Source organism: Canis lupus, chromosome 2, assembly GCF_048164855.1.
Source record: "Canis lupus baileyi chromosome 2, mCanLup2.hap1, whole genome shotgun sequence".
NCBI lineage: Eukaryota > Metazoa > Chordata > Mammalia > Carnivora > Canidae > Canis > Canis lupus.
In genome coordinates this window covers 36,125,944-36,138,856 of record NC_132839.1, presented here as the reverse complement: position 1 = coordinate 36,138,856, position 12,913 = coordinate 36,125,944, and the positions used below count along the sequence as shown (strand labels likewise).

The window sequence follows — 12,913 nt, the reverse complement described above, 5'->3', positions numbered from 1 at the left end:
GAATAAAAAAATAGAAAAATAAAACTACGTTAAAATTAAAATCTTCTGCTCCATGAAAGGCTCTGTTAAGAGAATAATAAGACAAGCCACAGACTTGGAGAAAATATTTACAAAATACATATCTGATAAGAATCTTATATCTGAAATACACAAGAAACCACTTAAAACTCAATGCTTATAAAATCATATTAAAAATAGGTGAAATATCTGAACAGATACCTCACCAAAGAAGCTGAATTATGAATGAGTTAAATTATGTTCCCTAAAATTTGTATGTTGAAGTTCTAACCTCCAGTACCTCAGAATGTATCCTGATTTGGAGATAGGTCTTTAAAGAGGTAATTAAGTGAAAGTTTTTGGGGTGGGCCCTAAACAAGTTGACTGGTGTCCTTATAAGAAAAGGAGATTTAGGATATCTTATCTCCTTAAGGTGGCTCAGTTGGTTAAGCATCTGCCTTCAGCTCAGGTCATGATCCCAGGATCTTGATCGAGTCCCACTTCAGGCTCCCTGCTCAGTGAGGAATCTGCTTGTCCTTCTCCCTCTACCCCTCCATGCTGCACTGCCCACACACCACTTGTGCTCTCTCTCTCTCTCAAATAAATAAATAAATAAATAAATAAATAAATAAATAAAATGTTTTTAAAAAAAAAAAGAAAAGGAAGGAGATTTGGACATAACATACACATACACAGAGACAAGACCACAAGGGTATAGTGAAAAGATGGCTTGTAAGCCAAGGAAAGAAGCCTCAGGAGAAATCAGACCTGCCAACACCTTATCTCAGGCTTGTAGCTTCTAGAACTGTGAGAAAGTAAATTTCTGTTGTGAAAGTCAAACAGTCTGTGGTATTTTGTTACAGCAGTCCTGGCAATGTAGGATATACAGATGGCAAATAAACATATGAAGAAATGCTCAACATTATATGTCATTAGAGAATTTGCCAATTCAACATTGAAAGATGTTAAAAGTTAAAATGAAGAGATAGCACTACAAAACCAGTACAATGGTAAAATCCAAAACACTGATAATATCTAAGGTTGGCAGTGATGCAGAGAAACAGGAACTACCATTGCTAGTATGAATGTAAAGTGGTCCAGCCACTGAGGGGAGACTGTTTCTCACAGACCAAAACAATTTTATATAATACAGCAGTCAGACTTCTAAGTATCTTCTCAATTAAATTGAAAACTTATGACCACATAAAAACGTGCACACGAAAGTAGCTTTTCCCAAAATTGCTTTAAGCTGAAAGCAACTGAAATATTTATTTTTAATTAATTTTTGTTTTATTTATTTATTTTATTTTTTCCAGCTTTACCTGATACAATTGACATATGACATTTTGTAAGTTTCGCGTGTAGGATGTGTTGATTTGATACATTTCTATATTGCAAAATGATTGCCACCCTAGAATTAGCTAACACCTTCACCATGTCACATGGTTACATTTCTTTTTGTGGTGAGAACATTTAAGATCTACTGTCAACAAATCTCAAGCATATTAGTATTATTAACTATAGTTACTATGTTGTACATTAGATCTTCAGAGCTAATTCATTTTATAACTGGAAGTTTGTTCTATTTGACTAACACCTTTCCATCCCCCTATCCCTTTTTCTGGACACACACACACACACACACACACAATTCCTGGTAACTATCACTCTATACTCTGTTTTATGAGGTTGGCTTTTTTAGATTCCACATATAAGTGACATTATGCAGCATTTTTCTTTCTCTGTATGACTTAATTCACTTAGCATAATGTCAAGCTTCATCCACATTGTCATGAATGGCAGGATTTTTAAATTTCTCTTGGCCGAATAGTGTCCCATTGTATAGAAGTATCTTTTTTTTTTTTAAAATTATTTATTTATTCATGAGAGACACAGAGAGGCAGAGACACAGGCAGAGGGAGAAGCAGGCTCCTTGCTGGGAGCCCGATGTGGAACTCGATCCTGGGACCTTGGGATCACGACCTGAGCCAAAGGTAGATGCTCAACCACTGAGCCATTCAGACATCCCTAGAAGTATCTTTTTTTAAAAAAAAATTTTATTTATTTATGATAGTCAGAGAGAGAGAGAGAGAGAGAGAGAGGCAGAGACACAGGCAGAGGGAGAAACAGGCTCCATGCACCGGGAGCCCGACGTGGGATTCGATCCCGGGTCTCCAGGATTGTGCCCCAGGCCAAAGGCAGGCGCTAAACCACTGCGCCACCCAGGGATCCCCCTAGAAGTATCTTTTAATAGATGAATGGATAAACAAGCTGCAGTATATCCATACAATAAAATATTATTCAGCTTTAAGAAGAAAGAAGTTATCAAGTCACAAAACTACATGGAGGATCGTTAAATGCATATTGCTAAATGAAAGAAGCCAATCTAGAAAGAAGCCAACTAAATGACTCCCAACTATATGACCTTGAAAAAATAGGTAGACAAAATGATCAATGATTGCCAGATTGGGGGAGGAGTGGGGATGAAAAGGTGAATTAGAGATGATTTTTGGTATGTTGAAACTATTCTGCATGATGTAATATTGGATACCTGACATTATGTGTTTGTCAAAACTTATAAAACTTTACAGCACAAAGAGTGAATCTTCATGTAAACTATAGACTTTAGTTAAGAATAATGCAAATTTGGTTCATTAATTGTAACAAATATACCACAGTAATGCAAGATGTTAAGGGGAAACTTTGTTCATGACAGAAGGTATATGAGAGCTTTCTATATAATTTGTTCAACTTCTCTATAGCTAAAATTGCTCCAAAAATCAAAATGTGCATATAAATATGAAAGTTTATATGTATATACATATCATTATGTTTATATGTGAATACATATATGTATATGTGAATACATATCATACATATCATTATATGTTTGTCAAGACCCATAGAATGTATACAACCAACCCTAATGTTGTGTATGTGTGTATATACATATAAACGTATATATGAAACATATATATGTATATACATATATGTATATGAAACATTTATATGTATATATATTCACCATTAGAGTGTATAGAATTAATTTTGCTGCCTTAGAAACCCACTTAGCTTAAAGCTCCATCTATTCATTCTTTCCTCTCCCCAAATCCCTGGAAAGCCATAATATTTTATTGTCTCCAGGTATGTCTTCTTTTTCAGAAGCTCATATGGTTGAAATTAGCCTATTTCACTTAGTAAATATGCATTTAAGCTTCCCCCCTGCCTTTTTGTGTCTTCATAGCTAATTTCTTTTTAACCCTGAATAATATTTTACCATTTGGATGTATCACAGTTTATTTACCTCTTCACCTGCAAAAGGACATATTGCTTCAAAGTTTTGGCAATTATTAATAAAGTTGTTCTAAACATTCATATGCCAGTTTTTGTGTGAACATAAGGTTCCAACTCATTTGGGTGAATACCAAAGAGTATGGTTGTTGGATCATATGGGTAGAGTACGTCTGGTTTTGTAAGAAGCTGTCAAACTGTCTTCCAAAGTAGTTATACCATTCTGCATTCTCACCAGTGATGAATGAGGGTTCCTGTGCTCCACATCTTTGCCAGCATTTGGTGTTCTCAGTGTTTTGGATTTTATCCATTTTAATAGGGGTGTAGTTGTATCTTGTTTCAATTTGAAATTCACACTGACGTGATGTTGAGCATTTTTTCATATGCTTATTTGCCATATGTATATCTTATTTGGTGTCTGTTCAGATCTTTTTGCCTGTTTTTTAATCAGGTTGTTCATTTTCTTATTATTGAGTTTTAAATTTTCTTAGCACATTTGGAATAACAGTCCTTTATCAGATATGTGTTTTGTAATTATTTTTTCATTATTTTCCCCTTCTCTTATCAGTGTCTTTCATAGAGCCAAAGGTTTTAATTTTAATTGAGCCCAACTTTTGAATTCTTTTTTTATGGATTATACCTTTGGTGTTTTACCTAAAAAGTTTTCATCAAAGATTTTCTTCTGTGTTATCTTTTAGGAGTTTTAGAGTTTTGCATTATGTTTAGATATGCAATCCATTGTGAAATGGTTTTTGTGAAGGGTATAATGTTACTGCTCAGCAAAGATATGTGTGAGAGAATCATTTATGTGCCTGAGAGCCTAAGAGGACATATTTCAAAAGGTTCAGAGAAAAGAGGGACACAATCTCATGGCAGAAATCTACCCAAGAAGAGGAGAAGCAATCCACACTTAAATTCTGATTCAACAAGGAGGAAAAAATAGAAAAGCACTTAAGGAAGCAAGTATTCAGTACTCCACAATGAACTGAGTTTATTTTTACCATGTGTGTGTGTGTGTGTGTGTATACACATTTAGTTTTATTGTAACAAAGCAACTTGTACACTTTTAACGTTTAAAACTAAGCATCTTTCCCTTCCAGTGAAACAAAAAGAAAATTTAAAAATAAACAGGAACAAAATTACAATAGAGAATGTCAATTCCAAATAAGATCCTCTGATTCTGCTGATTCCCCCATTGAGTGGCAGGGCTCAAGTCATCATTAGGAGAGTTTTATTTTAAAAGTGTCATCTTAAACTGCAAGGATGTACATTAAACATCACAATTAAACATGCCAAAGGAGAAGCCATGTTGCCAAAATGCCCACTTAACCCACCCAAACATCTCAAACCCACCCTTTGATGACCTTCTATAACCCCATTTTTAAAAGTTTTTTTCTTTTTTTAAACAAGATAAAGTAGACAGGTACATGTTGGTAAATGCTAACTGTCCACTTTCACATAAAGACACAGTGTAATCTCTGAGCTCAATATATAGAGAAAGGAGGAAAAAAGCTAGAATTCTATGCACTACTACACAGGGGCCTAGCACCCTCCAGCTTCCAGCAAAGCTAAGGGAGCAGAAGGTTTTTCTTTCTTCCCACAGAGCAGTACTGTAGTGTTGATTCCATAAAGTTTTTGTTGAGACAGGAAGGGATAAAAATGAATTTGGAACAGAAAGCGGTAGAGATTCTTTTCCCTCTGTATTCTGCTCAAGGTGTTTCCCCCCAAAATAAATTGAGAACCATGGTATAAAGGGAGAGAAAAGAGACTTCAAAAAAACAGGACAAATGAGCACAAGGGGGGGGGGGGGACAAAAGAGATGCAACTTGCTCCCAGGGACTGGAGAAAATTGGAATGGAATGTTGGAATCCATCAGTGTTCCATTAGTCATCTTCTCCTTCATCCTCCTTGCCTTCCCCCTCATCATCATTGTCATCTTCTTGACCTTCATCCTCATCTCCTTCTTCATCAATATCTTCCAATCCTCCTCCTCCTCCTCCTTCTTCTTCTTTCTTACTCCTCCTCCTCCTTCTTCTTCTTTCTTCTTCTCCTTCTTCTTCTCCTTCTCCTTCTCCTTCTCCTTCTCCTTCTCCTTCTCCTTCTCCTTCTCCTTCTTCTTCTTCTTCTTCTTCTTCTTCTTCTTTCTTCTTTCTTCTTCTTTCTTCCTTCTTCTTTCCCTTCTTCATCATCCATATCTGGAACCAAGTAGTACTGTAATGGATTTGGCCAAATATCTTTTATGACCTCTCCTAACTCATCTGCACCTGCAACAGAGTGGTCAGTAAACCAGGTTAAGAAGCTCTCTGGTTCTTCGTGCTGTCTCTTCCTGATGGCTTTATTCTGTGTTTGACTTGAATGTTTTGTCAAATCCTTTCCAGATTTCCATTTGATTTCAGTGGACTTTGAAGATGGATCACCACTCTCATTCAGGTGAAATTCTTTGGAGAGAACTTTTTTTGAAGTAAGGGTTTTCATCAAAATAAAAAATCTATTCTGTAACCTGATTTAATATCTTCAAATTCTGTCACTTCAACTCTTGTCAAATAATGAAGTGCCTCTTCATCCTCCTCCCCAGGCAGTGCAGACACTTGTGGATGGTTGACAAATGTTATTACTCCAAAATTGGGGATTTTGGTGATCAATTCCAACCTCTTGTGAAAAAATGGTTGGTGGAGTTTGTTATATTTCTGTTCTATTTTCAAAATATTCTCACTGGCTTGTTCATTAAGTCTGTCTATTTCACTTTGTACTTCATCAATATGTTCAATTGCTCCTTGCTGTTCTTTTTCTCCCTTCAGCAAGTTCTGAGAGGTTGATGTTTCCTCCGGATTGGGCGCAGGAGGCAGCCTTGGTTTCTTCATTTGATGCCCGAGCAAGGACTGGCATTTCGGGGCCATGCTGTGAGGAGGAAACTCCATGAAACCAGGAGAGAGGCACATCTGGAAGAAGCTCTGATTACTCCTCCCCCCCATTTTTTTTTTTTTTTAGATAAGAAAGTTTCCTGGACAAGTAAAAAGTATGGACTTCACAACTAAGCCTTTTGTAACATATTTCCAGGTATCTTGTCCATGAAGTTGATTTCAAGGACAATTGGAAGCTGGGCTAAAGGATATATGTCAACCACTAACCAGTGATGATTCCTCAGGGTCCTGGTTACTGGAACTGTCTTGGGAGGTCCCATTGGAGAGCTTCAGAGCTTGGTTGTTGGCCTTGTCCTGATCTACATTTTTAGAATAATTTAGAAGTACCTACATTAAGTACCTCAAATTTGTGAATGATACCATGAAAAAAATCTTCTCCTTCAGCAGATCAGATTATGGGCTGACAGGCTGAGACAAAGAAGGAGGAATGACTCTGCATTAGCAGGGATTTAAAAAATAAATGGCAGGAGAATTTGAAAAAAAAAAACAAAAACAAAATATTGGGCTTATTTAAGGATACAGGTTTTCAAGAACAGTAAGATGTTGGTGAATAAAAGACTCCCAAAAGTTGCTTTATTGGTGAGCCCCCCCAACCTCCACATGCAGGGCTTGGCCTCAACCTTGCCTGAGTCAACTGTGTAGACTGTAGACTATGTAGTCAGTCTGTGCTGTTAGAAGCTAGAGTTATAAAGTCATATCCACAGAGCTTTCCAGAAGTGAATGCAGAAAGTTCAACATCAATTTCCATATTTTAGAAGAGAAATTTAATGCTTAGTCTCTTCTTGCCAGTGCTTCCAAACTGCCTCAGTACCTCAATGGGCAAACCAAAAAAATCTCCTGCTGTTCCCACCTAAGCCTTTGAGAGGCTCTGTCCAGGTTCTTGACTTCCATGTTAAACAACTTCATTTGTCTGAGGGCCTTGTTTGTAATCCATTTCCTCAATCACTGGCTCTACTTCCTGGCTAAAACTCTTCAATGTGATGTTTTAAAAGTTGAGTTGTATTGGCCTTGGGATTTGGATAGGGCCCTTTTAAGTCTCTCTTTCTTTCCCAGTTCTCCTTCTTAACTGTATTTTTCAGACTAAGTCTCCCTATCCATGCAAGAAGTGATTTAGACAATGTCTGATTCTAGGCAAGCACCTGGGAAGCACTGTAGAGAGGACTCAAGTATCGGATGTCAGATAAAGTGAGAGGCCTATAAGTCTTGTAGTTCAATGTGTCTGGATCTGTATTTCTGTTAACAAGATACCTGAAAGGTGAAAGTCATTAGACCTACCACCAAATAGATTTATAAATAGATTTATATTTGCAGGAAATATAGAAGATAGACATAGATGAACAATTATATGATCCTACAAAGAAGCCATTTCTCCAATCCAGAATGGGGTCAAGGTGGTAATCCAAGGACTAGGTTTTATCTACAGATTGAAGGCATAGAAGTGAGGGGATGGAAAACTCATATGATAAAAGAAAAATCAGAAGCAAATATGTAGACCTAATTGGGTCCTGACTCAAAATAAATAAGCTGTGAAGTTGGAACATAGATATATGGGAAATTCATTATACTATTTTATGATTTTGCTTATTTGAAATGTCTGTAATAAATTTTTAAAAATCTTTCTAGAAGGAGAAAGTAAAGGATTGTCACTGTATTTTGTTCTATTAACACACTTCGATGTTTTCAAATAATATTTAAAAGCTGCTTGTATTTCTTATCTGTGGAACTGAATTCCTACACAATTTCATATTAAAATCAGACCTGAGAGAACAAGTGAAGAAACCAATAAGGACTACAGTTTGGAAAAGTCTTTGATAGGGAGAGCCAAGAACTAGTATCTCCTCTGAGAATGGAAATGTTCTTTTTCTTCCCAAAGGCACACAACTGGGGGAAGCTATTAATATACTACTGGGTTAAATTTAATTCACAGGGAGATAGGACATTCTACAATATCCTCAAATGGATACTGAAGGTCTTAATTGCAATAGCAACCAACAGCAAATCATAAGAAGCATATAGCGAGAGGAAATCACAAATAAATGGCTAGGAAAACACATTTGCTTAAATGGCAATGCAATTAGGAGTTGTGTCTTAAGTATTGTACTGTGAAATTTCAATTAGGAGCTAAGTGCTGTGAAATAGGCTGTGCTCAAGGACTTTGGCCAACCATTAGGCGTGCATTGTGATTTTGAGTATGATATAGACAGAGCAGAATGAAAATTGGTATTTTGTTTGGAGTCTAATGTTTTGATGTCTCTTGAAAGTGTGTGTTTTCCATTTTAGGGGATAGGATTGGTGTACCTATTTGTAAATGTGATGTAGAAAATGTACAAGATGCTGTGTAAAGTGTCAGTCTAGGAGTAAAACACAAAGTAGGACAGTTCCTGAAGACTTGGTACACTTGAGTTCCTTTAGTGGAAAGAAAAGAAAGAGACTTCGTTATGGTCCCTTCAGACAGATTCATCATTTGAACCACAAACACTAGAAGCACACAGTTAATGTATGTGGGTAAAGCATATGTTTTACTATAGACAGAAGTAGTCCTAAGGCAGTAAGTAGTTCCAGAACTGATTGTGATAAGATGAAGCACTGTTAAATATGCCTTTGGCTCTATCTCTTCTAGAGTGCTGGGACAGAGTGGTTTTGTTTCAAAAGCGTTCTTAGAGTTGGTGAATTTAGTCATGATTATGGATCCATCTCTCTATTTTGGGATTCCGGGTCTGATTTTAGGAAAAGATCTAATTTTGTCAGCTAATGTTGAAACTGTCATCGTCATCTTGCTAGAAAAATCATGGAAGGGTTGTCAAATATTGCCAAGACAATCTTTCAACGATATACTTGAATCCAGCATGAGTTTGCCTTCAGGGTCCATGCAGACAACAAATGTAGCCAGGATCTTTTGCCAGGCATTAGAGAGTGTTGGTAAAACAAAGACTAACATATTTCCAGTCTCATTAGGAAAGAGCACCATATAGAGGGAGATGTGGGATTTGGGAATCTGTCATTTAAACTTCAATTCTGAGGCTCAAGAGCTGCGTGACTTTATGCTGACTTAATTGTACCTTGGTAGCCATTATAACAAAATGCCACCGATTACGTGGCTTGGACAACAGACATTTATTTCCCACAATTCTGGAAGCTGAAAAGTCAAGGTGCTAGGTGTTTAGATTCCTGGTGAAATTTCTCTTACTATATGTATCCTCATGCATTGGAAAGAGAAAATGGCTCTGGTCTCTTCTACTTATAAGGACTCTAATCCCAACATGGGGATTTCACTCCCATGACCTCATTACTTCCCAAAATCTCCACTTCCAAATATTATAATATTGAGGGTTAGGGTTTCAACATAAGAGTTTTGGGTGGACACAAACTTTCAGTCCATATCTGTCACTCTTAGCTTCAATTTTATAATAAAAGAAATAAGAACTACTTTATTACATTTGATGAAAATTACATTCAATAATAAATACTAGATTCTTTCTAAGGGAATACTTAACAAGAAGACAGATATTTAATCAGGAAAGCACAATGCCATGTAATACATGATAGCAACTTAAATAAGGTGCAATGAGAATGAGGGTAGGAGCAATTTTCTGCATTAGTGAGGACCAAGGCATGGACTGAATGAGGCAGTGAGCAGCAGCTCCATACAAGTTCATCTGGGGAAGCCAGCTGAAGCTGAATATCTCATCATGATTGTCAATGAGCTATGTGGCCTCAGAGAGTGATTTAACTTCCGAGATCTGTAATTTCCTCATCTGTAAATCCTCGTACAATATCATTAAGATTTTTTAATTAATATTTAATCATAGTACATTAATAAGATTCATGTATGAAAAATATGAAAAGTGGTCTGAGAGTCTCTCCTCAGTTGTTCCCATTTGCTTAGGTTCCATTTCCCTACTCTACGAAATGTTATTCTTTCAGAGATGTTTGTTTTATTTTGTTTTACTTGTATTTATTTTGGTATTTATAAGCCACATTTCCTTATTCTCTCTTTCTAATTTAAACAAAATGGTTACCTTGAGCTTACACTGTTTTACAATTTGCTTTTTTCCCTTAATATACTATATTTGAGAATATTTTAAATTGTTGAAAGCTGGTCTCAGGTACCCATCTTTAGAGACTGAATTATGAAGTTATTTAAAAGTCCTGGTCATAAGCTGATTTCATATCACAGAAAGCCAGGATAAATCCCATTGTGACACTCTTCACCTTGGACACATGCAATCATCACTAATTGCTGTGGAATATCACCCACATGCCACAGGTGGCTCCCTGATGCGACTATGTATCCCTCACCCCTCCCCAGTGCTCCAGCCCAGAGGATTGTCACTGTTTCATAGTGTGGCATGGGTGTGGCATGCCTGGTCATTTCTCACACCAGCTCCACACTGAAGAACACAGCCACATGGGCATGGCATGCATCTTGCTAGTGGTTTCAAGTCAGACTATTAGAAAATAGTTGCCTTCAAGAGTGATCTAAAACAGATCACCACAACAGTATGTTGATGTTTTCTCAGGTCTCCCCAAAAAGAATTGCCCATAGTGCTCAGTATTGATCCTTAAGGCAGCATTGTCAGAGGTAGTCATCATGATTTATCATGATTGCATTTGTGAGGTTCATGAAGGCAATCCCTACCTGTCTTGGCTCTGGGAAGGTGATGACAGTGGGAATCAAACCCACCTTCCAAAGTTCACCTTGCGGTCAGGTGACATGCTTTCAGAAAACAAGCTCCTAAAAAAAAGCTCCTAAACTCCTCTGATGTATATGCCACAGAGGCAGACCTTAAAGTCCTTTCGGCTCCTTGGGAGTCTCTTTAGGACCCTCAGGAGGCTCACACAACATAAGGTGTGTGATGATGAAAAAACAACACAAAAATCAGCAACATCCCCCAGCAATAAATGCAACATCTTATTGAAATATGACTAAACAGATGTAGTAATGTTTAGCCTGCCCTGAATATTGTGTGGTCATGTGAAAGAATCTTCTACTCCTTTGTAGCCAGTAAGTTAAGGAGACCTTCAATATGGCCAGAGATAGGCCTTATCTTTCATCTAAGTTACTGCATTTACTTCTTAGTTATCTGTAGGAAAACTTCTGTAGTATTGCATTATCTGTCCAAACCTGTCCTCAGACGTGGACCACTCTTTCCGCAGCAGCATCATGAGAAATGACACAATGTTGAGTTAATCCTGTGTCCACTTTAGGGTCTATACAGGTTTATACATGCTGGATACCTAATACATGCACTTTGAATGAATTAACAAGTGAATGATTGAATGAGTGAATGAATGAATGAATGAACAAGTAGGTGCCTGTGCTCTCTTGATCCTGCCCGTCCTCAGAGAAGCAGAGGTTGGAGAGAAGGTGAGGTCAGTCTCTGTCTGATTTGGGCAGTCCCCCAATGTTTCCTCCCATTTACTGTCTCTAGTGATTCTACCTCTTGGGAACTCAGTTTAGATTTAAATATCCCAGGGTGAGGGGCACAGGCTAAATGGACATTCTTATTATACTTATCAAACATGAAGAAACGATGCTTTATTTTTCTATAACTTGGTTTTATTTAACAGACAACATTTCTTTTTTTTTTTTAACAGACAACATTTCTTACTGAAGGTGGTGTGTAGTGTTTATAATGTTCTGGGAGATTAATTTGTTTTCACAAACTGGAAGTCAGACAAAAGAAAGGAAAATCTAACTGCAAGCAAATGTTAAAGATCACACAAGGCACGCTGTAATCTTTGATACAAATAAATAGTCACACGGACCATAAGCACATCACTAGCCTTGAAAATCTATTAGGGAACCATTCCCTATGGCAACCAGAAGACCCTGCTCCTTAATAACTGGACCTTTTATGATGTGTTTCTATGGCGACTGAAGCTCTGCCACCTAAACACACTGTTGTTCCCAGGAGGAGCTGATGAACAAAAGCTGTGAGGAGATTATTGGAGGAAAACAAAAGTTTCTTCCTTCTCTTCATTTCTTTCAAATCTCAATTTACTCAGAGTGGAGATGGGAATAAGTTGAAGTGGAAACACACCTTGAATTTCAAATCATAGTCTACTGGGATTTTTGTTAATCTTTTAATTTGAAGTTCTGTCTTTATAATTTTAGTCATCACAATTTCCTGGCAGGTTTCTAAAGGAAACAATGACCTCTCAGGAAAACAAATTTAGGTCTTGCTTGTGGCCCGTAGGAGGAGGTTCTGAACAAGGATGACTATGTTGGTTCATTTTTTCTGTTCAACCGAGGTCAGGTATACTACGTTATTGCTGAAACTTGCTATTCAGTAGGGCTGCATTTTGCTTTTACCTCCTGAGGGAAGGATAAAGCCCTGCTTTAATATTACATAGATGTGCTTAAACTGGAACTGAATTTTAAAACCATTGTGTGATCAATAAGAAATGTCTTCTGCTTAATAAATAATGATAAGCATCAGGAATGTTGGGTGCCAGGCAGTGTCTTAGATGTTTACTTACATTGTGCCTCACTTAATCCTCACAAAACCCTTGAGACAGCCCTAGGGTAAATGTAAGGTTATCCCTGATGAATAGACATGGCATTAAGCTTAGAGAACTTGGTTGAGATCACTTGGAAAGACTCTGGTTCCTTTCCCTAAGCTGATCTCTCCTGAGACATCACCTGCTTTATCATACACATCAAAATACCCTCTTGCAGACATCAAGAAAGAAAGCACAGC

The 12,913-nt window shown here is 37.2% G+C and overlaps 1 pseudogene; it reads right to left on the bottom strand.

Annotated features, from left to right (window-relative positions):
* Positions 1-5,171: 5,171 nt before the first annotated feature.
* Positions 5,172-6,185, bottom strand: LOC140610082 (protein SET-like; annotated as a pseudogene).
* Between the last annotated feature and the right edge of the window lie 6,728 nt (positions 6,186-12,913).